Consider the following 15,500-nt stretch of genomic DNA (forward strand, 5'->3'; position numbering starts at 1 on the left):
ATAATAAACGGAAGATATGTTTTGACTTGAATTTCATACTAAAATCAGCTCTCCATGATATTTCAGTAATTATATATATATATATATATATATATATATATAAATATATATATATATAATTAATTCTTAATTCTTTTCCCGAAAAACAGTAAACAAATATATATATGTGCATATATATATGTACATATATATATATATATATATATATATATATTGGCAGCAAGTCATTGTTCAAGCACGTCTAATTGAACACGACGGTTATTTTTCCCCGATTTGTCTGGAGATATATATATATATATATATAAATATATATATATATATACATATATATACATATATATATATATATATATATATATACTAGAAGGTCAGCCGGGCTTTGCTCAGGCCCTATGTACTATTCATAATATTATGTTCATATATATATATATATATATATATATATATATATATATATATATATATATATATTAAACAGTTTGTACTCATGTTCAGGTAACCGACATCTAAAATTTTAAATGTTTAGACTAAAAATTAGCGGAGGAATTTGGTAGAGTTTGCAAATGTCAACTCTTTCAACTTTAACCTCCTGGCAGCCACAGTTTCGCCCAAAAACTTATTAAAAAGCTTGCTGCCTGTCTGAATACCCTTTATGTAAATTTTCAAATGTTTAGGCCGAAAATTATTTTCAAATCTTTAGGCCGAAAATTATTTTCAAATGTTTAGGCCGAAAATTATTTTCAAATGTTTAGGCCGAAAATTATTTTCAAATGTTTAGGCCGAAAATTATTTTCAAATGTTTAGGCCGAAAATTAGCTGAATAGTCAAAGGTAAAATCTTTTGTAATTTGAAAGCTTGACAGCAAAATTCTCGGCCAAAAACCGACTAAAAAGCTTGCCCTATGTCTGAATACACCTTGTGTACAATTTCAAATGTTTCGACCAAAGATTGGCTGAGCAATTTGGTAGGGACCGCAGAGGTTATTTTTTTTTAAACTTTCAACCAATTCATTGTTTTGAGTTAAAGTTTGATATATGTCGAAGTAACTTACATCTAAAATTCCAAGTGTTTAAACTCAAAAGTTGCAGAGAAGTTTAGTAGAGATTTCAAAGGTCAAATCGTTGAACTTTGACCCCTTGACAGCCAAATTTCTCGTCGAAACCCAATTAAAGAGATGTTCCCCAATCTCAATACCCCTTTTGTCAAATCTCGAGTCTCTAGACTGAGAATTGATCGGGTAGTTTAATAGGAAATGTCCATCACACACAGACACAAACAGACACACACAGACACGCAATTTCACTCGATTTGTTTTAATACTCAACATAAAAGCAGAATAAAATGGGAGGGCACGAGAGAAATACAAGAAATACATTTAAACAATCAACCTATTAGAATTATAAAACAATGTACTTGTTGTTTATTATAAGAAGATAATAGATAAAAACATACAAAAGGAACAGATTACGTGTGTTATTATAAATAGAAATAGCAACAGCCCCCTGCCATTCTCTTGTGTTACTGGCGAAAAATCTATGCGCAACCTTGGAGAATAGGGTCAAAGGTCAACTGAATAAGTGTAAGAAAACAACGACATAATTTTAGGAAATGAGATTAAATAAAGTTTGCAAAAATAAGTGAACAAAGATTAATGTGTATAAAAGATGAAAGAAACTGAGAAAACGTGAACGCTTTGAAGTACATGAAATATAATGACGGATTGCAAAATTACGAATAAAAAGTAAGAAAGATGATACAAAGAGAATAAGAGAAGATATTGTCAGTTGGAATAAGAAATTAAACAAAACACAGACATCCACAAAAAGCTACAGTATAAGCTGTATTTAATATTTCTATGTTTATCTTTACCTATATATTGAATCTTAGACTTCAAAGTTGTTTGATAATTGTGAAAAAAAAATATTCAATTTGTTACTGATGTTTTATGTTATTTTAATCTTGTTTTTTTTTTCGAACATTTCACATAAGATATCTTTATTATTTGTATTTTATTATTTGTATTATTTATCACACGCACACACACACACACACACAGAGAGGGATCATCAGTAACAAATTGAATATATTTTTTCACAATTATCAAACAACTTTGAGGTCTAAGATTCAATATATAGGTAAAGATAAACATAGAAATATTAAATACAACTTATACTGTATATTTTTGTGGATGTCTGTGTTTTGTTTAATTCCTTATTCCAACTGACAATATCTTCTCTTATTCTCTTTGTATTATCCGTATGTTTCCTTATTGTCTTCCACGCACTCTTTTCATCTCTATATATTAAATCTTAATACAACGCCAAAACATCAAATGAATAAAAACAATGTAAAAGATAATAATTTCGATGTAATAATGACTAATTACGTCCCTGCAGAAAGCAATTTATATCATCATTTTTAAAAGAAACATTTACACAGCACAAGAATTATATCACCATTATCATAAGAAACATTAAAATATAGCATATATATATATATATATATATATATATATATATATATATATATATATATATATATATATATATATATATATATATATACTCCGACGTATAAGGTTCCGCCAAAACTAAGTTGTTCGGAAATCCACACAGATGATATATTTATAGTGGTGAAGGCTTTGTGCAAAACCAACCATACATTTTTGCTATTACTGCTAATCCTTGTCGGTGCAGATGACTGCCACACGACAAAGCATACAGTACAACGCAGGTTTTTACATCAGAGTTACCTTCTCCTAGATGAATGTCTTAACTAAGACTGGGGTTAATTGCTTCCAGAGAATTATTGCGCCTCCAGATACCAATCTGGAAATTTCTACGACACGGCGCAGTACATACAGCGCTTATCCTTCCCAAATGGTCACCTATCTGTTACTGGCTAGGCTCAACATTGCTTTACTTAGGTGAGCTGGCGAGAACCGGTGTGTCAATGTGATTGTGCCGTATATATATATATATATATATATATATATATATATATATATATATATATATATATGTGTGTGTGTGTGTGTGTGTGTGTGTGTGTGTGTGTGTGTGTGTGAATTATGATTTGTTAAATACTAAATAGCAAGGGTCTTTTAATCATTGTTAAGTTGTCATGTATTGGCTTCTTGTAAATTCAACAAATATTTGTGAAGAAGGGAATACGAAATCAGCAATTTTTTTCTTTAGATTTCGACATAAAAATGAACCACTCGATAAGAAAGAAGGTATTATTCGTCCCTCTGTGATTTCAAACGACGAATTAGAGGCGTTTTAGTCGAGGCAGATGCTTGTAAAATCTCGCAATAGAAGTTGATGGTTACTGCCATTAACTCCTACATGAGTATTAATTCACAACAATTATTTTGTAAGTCACGGCGCAACGGCTGCTGTTTGATACTTTGTACCAGAGAATAGATACAATGCACCAGAAAATTAGCATAATAGATCAAACATTTGTCGCCAGAAAAAAGTGTCACTGTTCTAGCACAGAAATACAGCATATCTTTTGTGAGAGTTTATTAAATGTGAACATTAAATAATGACTTTTGACATTTGCATTGGGGAAATCGCCACAAATCACGAATATGCCTTTTAGGTGTTTTTGAAACCGGATGCCGCACTTGTAACGATTGGATACAGAACAGTGTTTCTGGTGACAAGAATAATATGTTATATAGGTTAATGATTATGAGTTGTTGATAGTTGCAATCAAGGACCAACTTTATTTTCAGAGAAAATGAATAAAAGTGGTGGGCATATAGATGGGTATGAAAGAATCCTTATTATCATTAATAATAAAGAGTGTGGCAAAGGATGCTGATAGATATAGATGAGATCATATTAATTATTTCCACTTTCTGATAAATTGATCAATCACTCGATTAACAGTGGAAACTAAAATATCGATGTTTGCAGTGATTTTATGGTGATTGCTTATCCCGATGTTGAATTATATTGCAGCTCCTTTGAAATGCTTACAATTCAAACGCTGGCATAAATGGCGATATTTGAGAGATTTAATGATATTTTAAACAGAAAACAATATTAATTAGTATAAAATATCGATGTTTAAAACCTTTACTTTATCGTGATCTAAATGCTGATCATCGACGGAAAAAGCAGGAAATAAACATAAATCATGTATAATCATCAACTAAAATATTTAATAAAGTTTATGAAAGCAGAAAGTACACAAAAATGCAGTCTACTTCTAGTTTTGCTATTTATATATTTATGTATGTCGATTTTAAAATTATTGATTATATTAAAAAATGAAAAACGCTAATATATAATGATAAAATCATCTATAAAGGCTAATGTACGCGTCACACATACATCACAGAGCTGCTACACGGCCAGCTTATGTAACACGTATTTATTCATCAATTATATAATCGATATATAACAATGATCATTATTATTAGGAATAGTACTAATAATTATAATTAATAATAGTACTACTGCTAACTATAGGAATCTATAAAAAGAACTAGTACTTAACCAACTCGCAACTTCTCCCTGAATTGCAGACTAGAAGCCTAATAACCACGACCCATGTATTCACGGTGATGTTGACCGAATCTCTGTAAAACGAAGAGAAGCGGACAGGGGACAGGTACGTATAGAGAACACCATTTATGAAGTGTTTATTTAAATTAGACAATAGCTAAACCCATATACAGAAAGGCCTATTGATGCTGCAAAATGTACCGTCAAAAGGGATAATACAATGAGTACTGAAACTGAAAGAGAGTGCAAAAAATATGTGGGTATACATCTGCATAATCGTATTATAGAAATAACGAATAAAAAACAGTGATATGAAAAGCAAACGAGAACAGAGAAACAGAATCTGTATTGACAATCACACAAACAAAACAATATATATATATATATATATAGGTGCAAGTAAATAATAAATATTCTTAATACCGACATACAATAGTGTGGCATGCTCTCGCAATCATCAGTGTAGGATAGGACATTTCCTTATAGTAGCAAAATTCGAAGCCACTCACAAAGTAACCTTTGTCTCCATTTGCTAAGCTTTTACTTTCTGACCACTAAAATTGTGCCATGGAAATAAAAATAATTAACAACTAATAAACGCCAAACACGGTCGCAGACATTAGACTATCTAAAGTATTTAAACGAGCAGAAGTCGTATTTATTTTTTATTTTCCAGGCAGTGCATAACCTTAAATTTTTAAGGGGGTTTGAATAAATATATAACTAAATAATAAATATTTTCCCTGTCTCTCTGTCTGTCTCTCTCACTCTCTCTTTATTTCTCTCTCCATCTTTCTCTTTCTCCATATATAACTATTGATATAACCCTCAACATACAGAAATCCATCTCTTCATCCCCCTTAAATTGACGAAAAAATACTTTAAAAATTACTTCTAGTCTGCACCAACAGAGTACCCTTCTGCGACAACATAGAGAACATTTACACCCAACTAGACGGTGTATACATGGCTTCTGTCCTCGAACCCATCTTTAATGTTTTGCTCAATGAGTCATCTCGAAAACCTGATACTTAACACCAACAATAACATTTCTATTTATGTAAGGTATGTAAACGATATTTTCCTCCTTGCTAATAACAATAAAAAAATTTACACTTAAGGACCTTCTCCAATACAACTCGTACTCAAATTCACTGTTGAATTAAATAATAATAACAAAATACCTTTCCCCGACGTCCTTATTGACACTCCCCAAAACATCTTTAGCAGTTCCAACTACAAACCTACATGTAATAATTCTTGCCTTCTTAATTTCAAGAGTTAATGTCCCCACCGACACAAAATAGCCATCATCAAAAACCTTCTACACCAAGCAAATCTTATCTTTCCCAACAAAACATACTATTCCTCGAACTAAAAAGCATTAAACAAGTCCTCACCAACAAGAGTTTCCCAAATTATATTGTTGATCAACACATAAACTCAATACTCCAGAAGTTAAACAACACTCCCACTAACAGTAACATCCCAAACACTATAATCCCAATACAATCAATATATTCTATTTCAATCAAATGTATCCGGGCTTTAAGTTAGAAGAAATCGCTATGTATAAAAAAACACACCATCCATAGATATGTCTCCCCTGGAGACAATAATAACTTTAGATTCATCATTTACTATACAACATTTTAAACCCAAAACTTAGTTATCAAAACAATCTTTGTTTTCTGCTTAAACCAGTAGAACGGACCAACGTCATCTATCAGTTAAAATGTCCCTTATGAGAATGTAACACCTATAACAACAATGCAACTAATAGTTACATTGGACATACAACCACAACATTACCACATCGCCTCACCTCCAACATTTATATAAAAAACATCACTGTCCCCCTCAGTGAAATTTCAGAGAAATTCTAGTTAACAACACCAAAATACTACATCACGAAACGAATGTAAAACACTTTACATTCTTGAAACTATTTATATCAAAACACAAAAAACATAGCCTGAATCAGGTCACATTTCAGAATAGTACCAATACGTTCAAATTCCTCTTATAACTCCTCTCCTCACACCCCGTTCCTGTCATTGACCCTAAAAGAGGCATACTCTTCTCACGTTCCCTGACCAAACCAACGCCACGACGGCTGTCAGCAGTCACAACAAACTTCGTCCGCATCCCAACTACTATTTAAATAAATCTTCCCATAATTCCTTACCTAAACTAACACACATTCCTGATGATGTGAGGATGATTTCACCGAAAAGTTAAAACCGCGGACGAGAAGAAAAAAATGCTTGGAATATACATCCATACGCTCTTTTTTTTCTTTCTTTTTTTTTACAATTTTCACCCCAAAAAAGGCACAGTGCCACTTTTAAGTAGGAGACTACTACCAGGGACATAATTTGCGGGAGCATTATGAAGGGAGATGAGTAGAAAGGTGTTTGTTCACATTACACTTGAACTTCTGCATATCAGTATTGTTGGGAAAGCAGAATTCCGGAAGGGAGCTCCAAAGACTTGCAGTTCTGGGAAAGAAACTATTGGAGTAAAAGGTTTCTTGCATCTAGGGATCTCTACTGTAAAGGGCTTGGACTCAGTTGCTTGTTGGGTTTGTCGGGGGTAGTTACATCGAGGAGGTACAAGTGTTTGCAGTTCGTCAGCGCATTCACCATTAAAGTATTTGTAGAACAGGCACAGGGATGCAACATCTCGTCGATGGGACAGAGGCTGAAGCTTAGATGACAGTTCAAGACCTATCAAGTTAACGACTCTCTTTTGAACCCTGTCAAAGAGTGAGAGACAAGCAGCAGATACACCAGCCAAAATTTGACAACAGTACTCCATACATGGGTGAATGGTGGCCTTATAGAGGTACAAGATACTTTCAGGCGTAATTAATTTTCTAGCATGGTAGAGAGAGCCCACCTTCTTCGCAGCAGCCTTGGCGATGCTCTCAATGTATATATTCAAGTTCATATCCCCTGTAAACGTTAGGCCGAGGAGTTTAAAAGAAGCACTTTCAGGCAATATGTTCTTGGCCATTGCTATTGGTGGTAGAGACGGTTTCTTGTAGTTATTGAAGGAAACAAGCTTAGTCTTGGAAGCATTGAATGTGACCATCCATTTTGTCCCCATTCCACTACAGATTTGAGGTCATCCTCTAGTGTTTCTGGCATTTCCTTAGATATGTGTTCATTTGTTTTCCCCTCATATCTGTTATAGAGAGTGGTATCATCGGCAAATATACCCATCTCCGAAACAATTTTATCAGGGAGGTCAAGTGAATATAAGGAATAATAAAGGTCCAAGGATAGACCCCTGAGGTATTCCTGAATTTATGTCAGATTGTTTAGATGTACGACCGTCGAAGACAACTTGGATTTTCTCTTACTTAAGAAGGATTTAATTACATTATGTATTCTTCCAGGGATTCCATATGATCTAATTTTCCTTAGAAGACCATCGTGCCATACCCTGTCAAAAGTCTTAGATATATCAAGGGCTACCGCTCTAGTGTCCCTGGGTGTTGTCCAGTGAACGGTATATACGTTCAGAGACTATAGTTAAGATATCTGCTGTTGACCGGGCTTACCTGAATCCATATTGTTTGTCAGTCAGGAGTTTAGCTGTTGTTAGGTGCTGGACTAGGGCTTGATTAACTAAGGACTCAAATATTTTGGTGAAAAGCGGGAGGAGGCTAATGTTATATAGGGGTATCATTATTATTATTATTATTATTATTATTACTGTTTCTTTTTGTTGTTATATTGTTCGTTGTTAAGTCTTATTAAAAGTGCTGCTTAGAGAGTCTTATTAAGCGTTTGTCGTTGAGAGGGATGTTGTTGAAAGAGAGATTGTTCGTTTTATGAAGAATGTCGTTGTTTCTGTTATGAAGATTCATATATATTAAAATGTGCATTCTTAGATGTGTTGATGGAAGGAAGCTCTTTGAGTGAGGAGACAGTGTTCAGACAGTCTTAGTGTAGATATGAGATGTGTATGTCATGACATTTTATAACACAGACATATAGACATATAATAACAATTCACTTTACCTTTTGGCAGAATCACAACACAAAGACGACGTTTATAAAAACACATAATGAGTTTATTTTCTCACGAGCGGCCGTGGTTTTCATCATCAAGAATTCAAAGCTTTACATATTAAGTTTCAAAGTGACCTCTCGCTTCTAGACGTTCGAATGACAAACTGGACTGTCGTCTGTCGACCTCAGACTCTCTCTGAGTTTCTCCCCCTCCTTCTGTTTGCTTAACTCTAAAGTTTTTCTATCTCTAGAACTTTCTATTTTCTATGACGTCATACACACGTGTTCTGAACATACGTGTCCAAAACTTTTCCTTTTTTTACAAAAGGAATTTTAACCTATATTCTCAGTAACCTATATTTCCAATATGTTAAAAACATGTTTATTAAATTATCTTGTAGCTGCATTCTTTCAATTGAATTTTCATAACAAAATTGACAGTGCACATTCTTTTCTTGAAACTATTTTATCTCTATTCTAAACAAATCGTTTGTTTTACATTCCATTCTCTAATTCTCACACGTAATCTATTTCTAAACCTAAATTGCGAGGTTCGAATTTCGCCTATGCTAATGCTATTTCATTTTCATTTTAACTAAATCTCTCTATTTTTATACTTACATGAAAAGGGGACAGCCCTTATCATGTAACACTAATGGGGCGATAATTTAGTGGGTCAGTTCTTTCACCGGAATTCTTGAAGACTGGTACCATAGAAGCGGTTTTCAAGCAGTCGGGAAAGCAAGATTCGTTAAGGCATTTATTGTAAAGTTTGGAGAGAACTGGAGTAACCTCGGCAGAGCATTTTTTTTTAATAGCACAGCCGAGATGAGATCTGGTCCACATGCTTTTGAGGTGTCTAGGTTTTTTATTATACCATGTACCTGAGAAGGGGTGATTTTCAAATCATCTAGTGTGGTGTCTGTCCGCAGAGGAAAGTCAGGGAGGGAGTGGTGTGCCGGGTCCAGTGTGAGGTTTGAGGCAACTAACTGGCAAGCAGATTAGCTTTGTCGGTTGCCGTGCAAGCAACCTTATTATTGTTTGATAGTGAGGGAATCGTTGACTGCCCATTATTTACTATGCTGTTGTATATTTTCCAAAACTCACGGGTTCCTAATTTCTGTGCGTCCGTGCGTTTTTGTTTTTTTTTTTTTTTTTTTTGTGATTTCAGAGTAATCTGTCTTAGCTGTCGCTATTACTCTCTTACAATTATTTCCAACTTCTATATACTTCTGTTTGTTTGAACGGTTGAATCTGCGGAACGCATGTTGCCTTTGAGCAATGGCAGGTGCACAAGCGGAAGTAAATCATGTGGGAGAGTGGGGTTTGTTATAGAATTTCCGTGCGGGAACAGGCGCTTCAATTGCAGTTTTGAATCATTCAGTGGTCTCATTTGCCCACTGTTCCACTGGAAGAGAAAAGTTATTTTGCCATGGGCATCTCTGATGAGTTCCCTGATGGCTTATCACTCAGCCTTTTTGTAATACCTCGTTGTTTTGAGTAGTGGGTCTTCAGTTTTAAGGCGATCATTTAGGGTGATTTCTACCATTATCACAGCGTGATCAGCATTCCCGAGTGGGCTGTGGACATTTGTTGTACAATCATCGGGAACCGTTGTCTGAAAGAGATCTAGAAGTGAGGCATGTTGATCTTGCTGGTCTGGGAAACGTGTCGGAAATGTAACCGTCTTAGATAGGGAATGGGGTATAAAGAAGCTATGTGTTCTGCTACCAGCTACGTCTGTGTAATTAGAGAATCCTAGCCAATTACTGTGGTGGACATTGCAGTCACAAAATACATGCACTTGTGTGCTAGTATCGAGGGAGAGTGCTACATCTATGCTGTCAGAGACTTTGTTTATTAGGGTACAGTCCTGGGTTGAGTGAGAGCAGTAGATAAAATACAAGTAGCTAATATCATGTTGCATGTTTATTCTGAAGCACATAAAGGCCTGGTCGTCTGATTCTAGTTTTATTTCTCCAGTCAGGGGGAGGGTGTTACCAATATAGACCACAAGCCCATGCATATGTCTGACCGAGTCCTTACGGCAGAGTGGGAGATAACCAGATATGTTAAAGTGTTAGAGTGAATGGAGGAGTGAAGGTTAGTTTAACTTAATGCTAAGATCGTTCGATGTATATTTAAAAAAGATAATACGAAAAATTAAAAAAATTAAAAAGTATCACAAAACAGAAGCTTTCTGTCGTTTTTAACAATGTCTGCTTAAATGGAAAACTGATGCCTAAATACACGCAATCCATATATATATATATATATATATGTTAGTGATGAGATTATTCTACTATTTTTTCCGATTTCGTACTAAATTCCCGATTCCGATACAATTACCAATTCTGATTACGATTTTTTATACATTTCTAAATATTTAACTACAGAGAAATTATTTTCCTTGATTAAAGTAAAAACACGTGTTAAATGTGCAGATATTTTCTCAAGCGTAAAATACACCTGTTGTGGTGATTTTATTTTTACTTTTAAAAATTTATTATTTTTTAATTGCTACCAGGAGTGGAAGATTTTGTTTTAAAAAATTCGAGAAAAAAAAGACACAATTAAATGAATCCTTTTTGGCATCGCAAATATGCACAAATTGTACTGATTCTGATACGGATTCCAATATCCTTAAATCTTCAATTTTTTCCGATTCCCGATTTTGATTCTGATTAATCGCTCCAACACACACACACACACATACACACACACACACACACACACACACACACACACACACACATATATATATATATATATATATATATATATATATATATATATATATATATGTTTTCCTAAATCTCGGTACCCTGTATATCAAAGTTCGAGTCTCTAGACTGGAAATTGACAGTGTTATTGCGTAGGGAAATGTACACAGACATACACACAGACACGTTCACTTTTATATATATATATAGAGAGAGAGATTTGTTTATTTATAATATTATATTATCCTCATCTTTTATAGTTGTTGTTTTAATAATAGTCCGCAAATAAATAAATAAAGTGTACAAATAATTCATCTCAAAAGAATTCCAATAATTAAATAATATATATATCACTCGAAATGGATGATTAGATAGCAAAAAAAAAAAGAAAATATTCATAATACAAAAAAATCCAAGTGAATAGAGACGTTGACTTTGTACAGTTCCAGGTGAGAATTGTCTGAAGATAGCGGCCTCAATCCTACTCAAAGCCTGCCAAGGAATTAATTGGCCAAAACGTGGTGAGACGACAACAACTATGGAAGGCAGTAATTACTTAAGATACAGTTGAAAATTTAGCAATCCTATCCTGTCGCAGTAAACAACATGACGAAGCCCAGAGGAATATTTAATCGAAACGTCGTTAAAACAACTATAAAAGATGAGGATAATAGTCCACCAATATGTCCAATAATTAAATAATATATAATTGCTGCTACTTCGTTAGTTATATTATGTCATAAATTCACAATATTTGCCAATGCGACAATATGAATGTAAATGGGATTGATTACGCCCTCCTCTATAAGATGTCATGTAGTTTTTAATCAGGTAAAAGTTAGTTGACAGAACGCGTGTATCTTTTCCAACTATAACTATTAAATATGTAGTAAATGAAAATACAATCAAATCAGTAAATCCGTGTCGTCGTCATATTCCGTTAATACTTGAGGAAAGCGAATTTTTTGTACAAAATATTTTTTAAGTTCTCAACGGTAAATAAAAATAGTAGTAGCAGCAGCAGGGCTCCATCTTAAGTCCAACTCTTTGATTTTCATCAACAATCTTCAAAGTCACATTCTTAGATTATTTGTAGACATTTATGCTGACGATACTTCTATCTATGGCAACACTTCAAAGGTCGAAAATGGACAAAATCTATCTGATTCTCTCTTCTCTCTTCTCTCACATCGCGCACGGGTGCAATAGGGAAAACGGTGGCTGGTATATTTTAATGCATCTAAAACAAATCTTTTCTCTTTCCATCATCAACGCTCTGGCATACATCTGGCCCCAATTAAATTGAACAAAGCAATAACATAGAAAATGGAAGGTAAAGAAAATTACTAATAATTGTAGGTACGTTAGCAACAGTTCTGAAAAAGAAAAGGAAAGCACCAGGATAAACGAACGGTAAATGAAACGAATGATAATAAGAATCAACTCGTGGGAAGATATGATAAGTAACATAAACCGTTATTATATGATATAATCATGCATTAAATGGAATGAGAAAACTGAAAATAATCTATGGAAGGAAATTGATAAACAATGACAACGAAGAAATAGGTAGTTAAATAATAAATTGCTGAAATAAAAGTTCACAAAAGTAAAAGAAAGGTGAGATTTGTTGCTGCACTAAACAATGTAATGTAGAATAAAAAAAGTCGCAGTGAAAAATATTAACGAAAGATTTTTGTAAAGATGGAGATAATATAAGAACACAACACAAGTCAACAATTATGAATTAAAAATGTCGGAAGAAACCGACAAACAACACGCAAAGCATACGTCACCACGATTGAATGATGACAAGCATTGTAAATTCTGTGCAAAAAGTTCAATAAAAATATGGTTATATATTTGCTAAAATTGTATAATTTTTACAATTCAAAATTATTTTCATTAAAAGAATTGATGTTTTCTTTGCAAAACAATCGTTTATGGACTATTTTATGCAAAAAAAAAAACGATTGATTGCATACAATTACGTAGACAGAACATGTCACTTTAACCATGTTTGAAATTGCATTTTCCTTCTTTTCAAAAGCATAATGTATAATGCAAATCTAATGAAATTAATGTAAGACAAGAAAATAGTATTTAAATTAACTACTCATTTCATAAATGTTAATTTCTCTGAGGAAAAACACTACTACAATATATTTAGATATTTGTATTTCTCTCTTTTATTCGCACAGAGTTTAGCAATACATCATATTTCTACATTATCTTGTATGAAATAATACAATTGAATATGAATTTGTCATTAAATAAGAGTTATTTCAGAAATCTTTAATAGGAAAAAAACATTGAATCTAGTTTAAACAAACAACGAAATAAATAATTCGGAGAATAAATTAACATGCGATGTGTTTTTGTATGTTTACTAAAAGCAAAACGATTCACGAAAAATATTTATTCCCTTAAAATAATGAAAACGAAATGAATAATACAAAAAAGAAACAGAAAATATAGTCGATTATTCTAAGAGCAGAAACAAAATTAAAGTGCAAGAAAAAACGCTATATCATATTATATGTTAGCGTTTATAAATGAACGTATCGTCTAATGTGTGTACTGCCTATATAACACGATATCTGAAATCAAACGTCGTACGCGATATTATATTTTCATATATAACATATAATTCTTGATTCTCGGAGTTTGCACACTTTTCTCTTTGTTCTAGTATATAAATGCTTTCATAGACAATAGATACAAAAAATCTCTCCTAACTCATATCCAGTCAGTTTTCTCTAACTAGCTCCTTACATGTATATATATATATATATAACTACTTCATTTACTCACAAAAAATTAATATATGAAAGTATAGATTTATGCGTAAACTTTAGGTATTTACTTCGAAAGTGCTCAATACGTAGGTAGAGCTAGTTAGTAATTTATAAAATATATATGGCGATTAAGCTACACTGAATATTCGGCGTTTCATCCACTCTAGGATTCCTCATGCTTATGCGCGAATTCTGTGGTTGTTTATCGGTTTTATATGGTCCTCTTCTATTGGGGATTTAGTTAGCCGATCAGCTTTCTAGTATCCACCGCGCCCCTTCTTATCAGCCAATAGGCATGCATTTTATCGGACAAAGGATCTGTTTTAAAACTAGGTTAGTGTTGTTATTTTTTTAGTTCATATATAAATATATACGTGTACATACATACATGCACATATATATGCATATATATATACATACATATATGTGTGATCGTTTATGTATATTCATGTATATTTAATTTATTTATTTGTTTATTTTCTATTGTTTTTGTTAGTTTTAAAACTATTTTGTATCGCTATCCTAGAGTAAATTTTATTTTGTGAACACAGTTATTTGCTATTTCTCTTCTACGGTTTAATAGATGTCGGGGTTCTTTAAAGTACAGGACAGCAAATTTTTCATGAAGGCATAATCTACATGGGTCGTCTAAATGCCTATATATATATATATATATACATATATATATATATATATATATATATATATATATAAGCCATTTTTTACTACATAATAGGTCAATTACTTAGTTTAATTTGTTGGATACTCAAGTCAATATTAGTGCTTTTTTAAAATTAATTTCAAATCTATTTATTGCGCTTTAAAATTCATTTGAAAAAAAATGCGACTTTGCTTAATTACATACCCGTATTCATATATGCCTATTAGTGTTTCTAAATTCTATTTCTAACATTCTTTCTCTTAGTGAAACGTTATTCTAGCATGAGTGAAAGTGATTTTTGTGGCACAGACTGGATTTGAACTTGCAACCCCCAAGTCGTCAGTCTGTGTCGTTAAACACTTGACCACTGTAACCTCTAGTCACTACTACTACTACTACTACTACTACTACTACTACTAATAATAATAATAATAATAATAGTAAGCATAATATAGAACTACCTTGATTTCTTGATCTCACACTAGTCGTCTATGATTAGCATAGCAACTAATTTTTAATAAATCATGTACAATGAATTGTTTGCCATTTCTACTTTGCGTCGTCATCAAATAACATAAAAAAGATGATATAGTATAAAACATAAACACGGAAAATCAATATTAATTTCTTGTTAAACCTGAGATTAATTTTTTCTTTTGTTTATCTGATTTCCATTTTCACATTTCAAATTTCTTTCACACAAACCCTCATCTCCGTTGAAACGATCTCGCGATTCTTTGCTTCATGTATATTTCACTGACAAATCGTCATATGTT

The sequence above is a fragment of the Euprymna scolopes genome, chromosome 19 (genome assembly GCF_053919585.1).
Source record: "Euprymna scolopes isolate OS-2025 chromosome 19, ASM5391958v1, whole genome shotgun sequence".
NCBI lineage: Eukaryota > Metazoa > Mollusca > Cephalopoda > Sepiida > Sepiolidae > Euprymna > Euprymna scolopes.